Below are 8999 nucleotides of genomic sequence, written 5' to 3'. Positions count from 1 at the left end.
GGGCGGCGAGGGGCGGGCGCAGGGGCGGGCTGCGGGAACTCCCCTCGCCGGGCGGGCGGGCGGGCGGCCAGGCCTCCGCGCTCACGCCGCGCCGGGCCCGCACCTGCCCCGGGCCGCCTCGCCCCGCCCCGTGCCGGCCGCCCTCCCCCCGCGAGGCTTTCGGATCCCGCCGGAGACGGCGTCTTCCCTCCCGGCTTCGCTGGACTGCGTGCCTGGTTTGCGATGGCACTGCTGCGCCGATGTGCTCGGGTGACACGGACGCGCAGCCCCTTGGAGCTGTCTACCTGTGCCTTCTCACCTAGGATTCCGTGCGATGTAGCACCCTGAACTGTTATACGCCACCATTATTTTGAAAGTCCCTGGTCATTTGGACCGTGACAGATACGTGTTACGTAACCCTGGATGTGTGGCCAGAGCTACCACTGCGCTAGGAGCGAGGCAGAAGAGGGGAACCCCGGCCGCCGGGGTTGTTTGCTCTTGGGATGGGTGGCCTGATCGCCTGAGGCTGTGCGCTTTGGTGTGAGGCCAGGATTAGTTGTGCGTGTATCACCCAGTCGGGGTGCCCTTGAATGAGCTGGATAGTGCCTGGCACTGGCCTTCCTGGACCCTGCCTGGGACTCCCCATCCATGACAGTGACTAAGTCTTTACAGAGAGTGGTGGACGGTCACTTACTTGCCCTTGGGGGATGGGGGGAAGGTTGAACTAAATATAGACATGATGAAAGCATCCCTTTTCTTTAGGGTAAAATGCTGCATAGATTATTGTTGTATCATAGATTTTTGTCTGGAAGCAGCAGCCTTGGTCAATCTTTGATGATCTCCTTGGGAAAAGGGTTAAGTCATATTGTCATCGCCTGTCTGGCACACAGATACGACCCTTCATCAACACCCCCCGGCTCACACCCAGCACATAAATCCACTGGGTCCTTCTGAGGGCAGGCAAACCCCCGGCCTTCCTGAACCTTGGAGGAACTGGTTGTCTGAACAAGTCTCTCTCCTCACCTGGATCTCATTTTAATGGTTATTCCTATTTCTTTTTCCCACCTCTTCTGATGACTTAACCACCAGATTTACCCCCAAGGGGTGAGGCATTCAAAATGTTATTTCTAAATATAAAATGGGAGTTTACAGAAAACCCTTAATCTATTTTCAAAGCCATCAGATTTAAGTCTGACTTTCCTTTCTCTTCTGGGACTTCCTTTTTCTTATCTTTTGTGTGAATCCCCCACCCCCACCTAGTTTAATACCCTCAAGCTCTATACATACCAGGCAATAAACTCATAATCTCCATCCCAATTTTCTATATAAACAGAAGAACAAAATGTCCAAACTAAACCTAGTGCCTTTTCCAATCTTCATTTATGCATGTGTTCTAGGTCACCAACCATCCATCTTCAGACCCTAGTGCCTTGCATAATGGGTGCTCAACAAGTATTTGTCAACTAAGCGTATGAATAAAAGTGGATGCTTGTGCCTCTATACAACTGGCCCCTCCTGTCAGGCTTAGCCTAGTATCTTGCGCAGAGTGGGGACTCAGAAACTGTCAGTGATGGTGATGACACCCCGCTTAGCATGCATTCAGTCTGAAAGAGGCTCTGTACCTGACCATCAAGTTTATCTTCTCTGGGTCTACTGAATTTCACAAGATCATAGGAAGGGAACAAACTGAACTAAGCTGTTAGAATAGAACTGGTGGAAAACGAGTGCGAACGGCAAGACAGAACGAAGGCCAGTCACGTTCAGAGACCCTAGGATAATGTTCCATTTTTAAATGAGTTTCCTTAGAATCCCATATGTCTAAATTTTAAATAAATTTATTTTATTTTTCCAAATACTGACTATATCTACATTATGTAAAATGTTATATAAAATAGGTCTACATTATATAAATATCTTGGCAATATATAAAATACAATGTACATAAAATACATTATATAAAAGCCTTTTTGATCTATCATCTCACCACTGAGCTGGCCGCTGTTACAATTTTGCGTAGCTAATTTCCTCAATTCTAGGATGCAAAATTTCTCACTTGTTAGCATAGCTATGGCTACTCATACCTGCTGCCGGCCACCCAGAGGTCCAGGTATCACAGGGGAGATTTGTGTCTGCTTTTGTCGGCCATCTGGAGGCACCACCAATCCGAGACCACTCAGTCAAATTCCCTGCTGGAGGTTCTCTGGACCACGCTGGTACTGTGAATTCAAAATGCAGACTAGGGCGAGCCCTGCCTTACAGGTCAAATTCTTAGGCAAGATTTTTTTCTTCTCTCCACCCAATGACACAATTGAGACAAGCAAGCTTCCTTGCCTGGCGCTCTCTGTGTGGGAGGTTTACTTCATGCAGTTGTGTAGGGGTATCGTGTTCAACTCCCTGTCATGGGCATTTTTTTATTCTTAGTGGCATGTAAAAATAACGGTATATCTTAAAATAAATGATAGATTTAGATGTTTTTCTTTTCAATGTTTACATGGTGAAATCATTCTGTATATCATTTTTTTTTACTGAAGTACAATTACAATGTGTCAATCTCTTGTGTACAGCACAACGTCCCAGTCATGCATATACATACATATATTCGTTTGCATATTTTTTTCCATTAAAGGTTATCACAGATATTGAACATAGTTCCCTGTGCTATACAAAAGAAACTTTTTTTAAAAATCAATTTTTACATATAGTGGCTAACATTTGTAAAATCTCAAACCCCCAGATGTATCCCCTCCCATCCCCTTCTCTGGGTAACCGTAAGATTGTTTACTAAGTCTGCGAGTCTGTTTGTTTTGTAGATGAGTTCAGAGTGTCCTTTTTTTTTTTTTTAGATTCCACATAATGTCTGTATATCAATTTTGTATTCTTTTTTTCCCCTTAGTATCAGACCATGAGCATTCTGCCGTTCTATTAGAAGCTTTTTATATGCATCATTTTAATGGTTTCCCTCGTATGTGTGTTTGAATATTTACTTGACCATTCTCACTGCTGGACAATCAAACCCCTCCCTTTTTTTGCTATACCTAAATTTCACTCTGAACTAACGCTGGGTACCTATTCTATGCCAAGTCCTGCTGTGAAGAAGACAGACATCCCTTTGCATCAGGCCTACAGCCTAGCAGGGATGGCAGCTTATCAGGCAAGAAATGAAATCTAGGATGAGGGGTGACAGGCAGGACAGATACCATCAGACAAGTACCATGGTAACTTACGACAGACTGTGGGAGGTGACAATACTGGGTTAAGGGGTATTCATGTCTCGATTGTGCTGCCAAATTGTTGAGTCACAAGTGTACAAAGGCATCGATTTCATTTCCCTCTTGTCCCAGTAAGGCAGTGCCATTTAAGATCTTTTTTTGCCAATTTGTCAGATGAGCATGGCATTTTGTTTTAAGTTAGTGTTTGGTGACTGAATCTTAATCATGGTTTCAAAATATACGTTGTGATTTGTGGTTCCTCTTCAGAGCCCTGTCTGTTCATGATCCCATCCTCTGGGCTCTTCATGCTCTTGCTGCCAATTTGCATGAGTCCTCTATGCAGTAAGAATATTAATCTTTTGTCTGGCATCATTTGTGTTAATATTATTTCCAATCTACTGCAGCATTTCAAAGCTGCCTAAGTGCTTTATGAAATATAGAAGTTCTAAATTTTATGTAGTCAAACTTACCAATTCCTTTTGTGATTTCTTACATTGCCTTGACATTTAGAAAATTGGTCCCCACCCAGAAATTTGATCAATAATCACTTTTATTTTCTTCTAGTTATTAATAGATTGATTTTCCACATTTGATCTCTTAATCTATTCAATGTTTGTATTGATATGTGATATGAGGTAAGACTAAAATTTTTATTTTATAGTTAACCAATAATTACTAGACCACTTATTGAATAGTTCTTTCACTTCCTCTGATTTATAATTTCCCTTTAAAGTATAATTTTAAATTACTGATATTTACTAATCTATGCATTCTTCACCACTGACCTCCCTATTCTTATACTGGTACCACATTAATTATATACACATTTAAATATATAATATATATACACACATATATGCACATAAATACAACTTAAAGTTTTATTTTTAGGAGAGGTAGTCTTCTGTCTTTACTCTTTTTTTAATCTTCAGCTATTTCTTTGACAATTACTTTTCCATATGAAATTTAAAATCATTTTATCCAGTTTCAAAAATGTATGGGATTTTTTTTTTTTTCATTTCAAACTGCATGAGAATTACAGTTGACCCCTAAACAACACAGGTTGGACCTGCATAAGTCCACTTATACATGGATTTTTTTCAGTAGTGACTACTATGGTACTTTACCATCAGCGATTGATTGAAAGCACAGATGTGAAACCATGGATACAGAGGAAGCCCAGATACAGAGGGCAGGCTCTAAGCTACATGTGGATTTTCCACTGCACAGAGGGATTGTTCAAGGGTCATCTGTGCATATTTACTGGAGAAGAATCAACATCTTTACATAACTAAGCCATGTGTTCTCTCCGTCAGGAACAGTTTTCCATCCATGTAAGGAATAGGTTACCCTACCTCCATGATCAGTCTGCATAATTAGTTGACCAGGGCAGATACTAGTGGTCCAGACAGGAGTCCAGATTGTGGGACTAGCTGAGGTGTAACAGAGTGAAATTTAGAATGTGAATCAAGGAGATGAAGGAAATAATCTTCCTAGTGGTCTAAGGAATAGCTACACCCTTTTCTGTCCCATGAACTTAAGTCCCACACTCTGATACTGAGGACCCAGGGCAACCAGAGACATCCTGCAGTATCAGATCTCTTCCAGACTCTGGGTTCTGTAACATTCATTTTCTACATTAGACCACACACTATGATGTCAACCCTGTCTGCACTGATATTTCCCTTCACTCCCAAACCGTTCTGTGCTGCAGGCACTTGTTGGCGTGATCCAAGCTGAAAGCACGGTAAGGCACAGACCACAGAGGCTGAGCTCAAGTCAAACCAGAAATGGTGGAGGGATACACAAAATGGAATATATATTCAAAATTACTAAGTTACCTAAAGTCAACACATCCCTCCCTTTTAGGCCTCTGAAATTTGCAACAGAGTTGAAAATGAAGCATTTCAAACCTCGTAAAAGATACTCACTCTGCAGTAGTGTCCATCACGAGGATACACAGGATGCAGAGCGTGCGTCTTGACTCACGGCACCGATTGCTGGCCAAGCCCTATTTCAGGTAATGGAAATAGAGCATGAAGCAAGTCCCTGTCCTTATGGAATTTAGATTCTGTTGGGGGTGGTGTAGGGGAGACAATTTTAAAAACAAGCCATTAAATATATAATATACAATGTAGTAGTAAGTGCTGTGAAGAAACACGGCACGGGACCAGAGAACGGGGGATGGGGTGTCAGGGAAAACCTCTGTAAATGACCTTTGAGCAGACATCTGGAGGAAACGATGGGGTGAGTGAGACACGTAGGGACAGATTTTGTCATCTGGAGGAACAGTGAGGAGACTTGAGCAGAATGTGTGTGGTGGGATGGGGGGGTCAGGGCAGGGGGAGACAGCAGGAGTCAGACAGGTTGTGGGGTGGATCCTGTGGCCCTGTGAGCCTCGGTACAGGGGCTGGCTCCGTATTCTGAGTGAAATGGGAGGCCCAGGGGAATCTGAGTGCAGGATTCCTTTAAGAGGATCCCCTTCGCTGCTGAGTGGAGAACAGACGGCAACTGAAGCCGAGGGGAAAGCAGGGGATGCCAGTAGGAGGAGGCTGATAGAATTAAAAGAACTTCTCCTAGATTGGATGCATAGTTGCAGAGAAAGACAGTAGTCGATGATTACTCACAGATTTTTTTTGGCATGTTCCCATTTACAGAGAAACGAAAAAATTATGTGAGGAGTAAGTTTGGTAGGAAAGACCAGGCGTTTGGTTTCGGATGTGTTAAGATTGAGGTGCCTACTAGGCAACCAGAGGGAGATTTGATTGGGCAGCTGCAAATGTGAAGCTCAAGAGAGAGATCTGTGTTGTAGATAGAAATTCGAAGGTCGCAGCTTACAGATAGGGTTTAAAGCTACGGGCTGGATGCTATTCCAAGGTAGTGAGTGTACACAGAGAAAAGTTTGGGGGACAGAGCTCAGGGACCTGCAGAGTTCAGGGGTCAGGAGATGAAGATGAGTGAGCAAAGTGGTTCATGCACTTTCTAGACAGGTTTTTAAACTATATATACAAATAGATATATATATTATGTAAACAAATATTAACATATTCAATATACATATTGAATAAATATGTATTCATTTACTTGATAACATTTTAGGCATTATTTGGAATATTTTAATAAGTAGGTATCTGTGGCAAAGATTAAATAATCAAACTGCATGTAGGATGTATACTGAGCCTCAATTCCCTTCCCCTCCAAACCCCCGTCCCCACTCTCTCCTGAGAGACAACCATTTTGACAGTTTCTGTCTCTCATTTCTGTGGAAGAGCTTTAGTACCTAATGACACTTCAAAAAATCATTACACATTTGCTTGGCTTAGATTTCTGAAGGTAAAACTGCAGTGTGGAGATCCTGTAATTGGATCAGAAGTGTAAAGAGATGACTGAGAAGGTCTGACCAAGTTCCTAGGGACTTCCTGGGCCCCTACCTTACAGCAGAGAGAGGTAGTGAGCCAAGGTTGAGACACGACAGAGCCAGCTCTTAGAATGAGTCTTCTCCGTCCCTATAATTTCTGTCCATTAAAGCGGTGTGTGTGTGTGTGTGTGTGTGTGTGTGTGTGTGAAAGAGAGAGAGAGAGACAGACAGAGGCAGAGATCTCATCTCTGTGGCTGCAGGGCTGGCCTTGGATGAGCTCATGTAGGTGACCATCACCTGCTCTAATTTTAGAGAATCTTGGAATGGGCAAATGCCACATATATTCTCCCAGCTGTGGCTAATACAGAATAGATCAGACTAATGAATCTGTATCATTTTAAAATATCTGCTCCTTAGAGTATGGGCAGTACATCAGCCATCTCTAAATTACTAGGATGTCAGGTTAGAACTCTGTTCCTGTTCTAAGAAGAATACTGTCTTACGAGTGGACAAGTAGTATATTTCTATTATAACAGCTACTTTGAATATCCTCGAGTTCTAGCATATGGGAAACTTTGGCAAGTGAAGCAATTCATTAGAATCTGATTTATTCATTACATAGTTTCATAGTAGATTTCGAGTTAATAAACTACTGTAAGGATTTCTAGTAATGGCACCAAAGTATCGATGGGTGAAAGGGCATGTTATCAGTGATCTGCTTTAAAATTCTCCAGCACCCACCACCTTCGAGAAAGTTGCAGATAGAAGTGAAACAAGGTTGTAAAACTGCCCCACATTTTTGAGGCTTGGTTATTCGTACATCAGGACTCATTACACTCTTTTCTCTACTTTTGGTGTGTTTGAACATTTCCACAAGAAAAAGCAAAACAAGAAGAAGAAAACTATTAATGCTAGACTCATAGACTTTAAAATGACCTCTAGGCTTTAACTTACCTGGACCACAATCTTTCCTTGGAATTCTGCTGGCAACACTACGTGTTACATATAGAATTGTTAGTAATTACTGTTAATGATTGACATAGTTATCACTAGATTCACTGGGACTGACAGGTGCTGCTTCTGTGTACTCTCTAGGCGGGGAAAGGAGATAAAGAGAAGGTCTCCTTCACGGCTCCTGGCTTTGCTGACCATCCTTGTCACGGGAAGAGAGCTGCTGGGAGTCAGGAGCACGTGAGACCACTGCTGGGATGGGTGGACGCCCAGGGCAGCTGCACCAATCCTCAGTCTGTCACGGCTGCTGGCGGATCTGTCCAGGGAGCTGGATAATACACGTTGATGATGAACGTGTTCTGCTTTTCTCTAAGTTATTGCAAACTTCCCCCTGTGGGGTTGAAAAACACATCCGGTGTGATGAGACTGAGCAAGATAAGGACCAGGAAGGAAGACAGTGGGGCTGAGGTAGGAGGGACCTTAGAGGTATCCCTGCTGAGTCCTCTCGTTCCTTCAGGGACCCTGAGAACACCGACTGCTGTGTTGCAGCCTCTACAGGGCCCATTCCTGTGAAAAAGGCCAACTTGTCTTCTTCATCACCCTGGAGCTCCCTCAAGTTCGTCCCTGGTCTTCAGAGTCCAGGCCCAACAGGCTGAGGCCCAGAGAGGTGCTTTCAGCCTAAGCCCACTTTAAGTCTTCACCTCCTGTCCTGGAATCTGCCAGCTTCCCAGAAAGCCTCACAGTGAAAATGTCCACTTCTTGGGGAACAGATAGCTCACGTGGTAGAGTGCATGCTTCCCACGCACGAGGTCCTGGGTTCAATCCCCAGCACCTCCTCTAAAAATAAAATAAAATAAATAAAACTAATTACCTCCCTCCCCCCAAAAAACACCCCCCAAAAAATTTTAAATGTCCATTTCTTACTTGGGAAACCAGACCTCCCAATGGTTCCAAATGGGGCAGTCCCATCAAATATACCATCATTCAACATCAGTTTTTTTACTGTCTGGAATGACTCAGTCTTAATTCGGTCTTCAATAAATAATGTGGTCGAGCTTCACTTTGGCTTGTTCAAGTATTTTTTAATATGTCTCCCTCCTGACCAAGGGGACAATCAGGCTAGCATGTGCCTCCCTGGAGCGACAGACTCCCAAACAAATATCTCATGTTCCATGCCCTTGGCCTTACTTTTTCAGAGGAACAGTGTACCTCAAGGTAAATCCAAGCTTCTACCTCTTGCAAATCCGATTTGAATTAGATTTTCCTGCTTCTGTTCTTCCCATCAGTGTTTCGAAGGCCTCAGAACTGAGGTTTGGTCAGAGTGGAACTCGGAGTCTGGGAGCTTTCTCATCACTCAGCTATGTCTGCAGGAGGAGAGCTTCCCCCAGGCACACAGTTTGGGGAACTCAGCCCTGAGATGCAAAGCTGGCTTCCTCTCTGCACATCTTACTTCTGAGAACGTGACTTACCCATTGTGCACAAATCCCTGTCACAATAAGAAA

The sequence above is a fragment of the Camelus bactrianus genome, chromosome 7 (assembly GCF_048773025.1).
Source record: "Camelus bactrianus isolate YW-2024 breed Bactrian camel chromosome 7, ASM4877302v1, whole genome shotgun sequence".
Classification (NCBI taxonomy): Eukaryota; Metazoa; Chordata; class Mammalia; order Artiodactyla; family Camelidae; genus Camelus; species Camelus bactrianus.
This window is presented reverse-complemented; position numbering follows the sequence as displayed.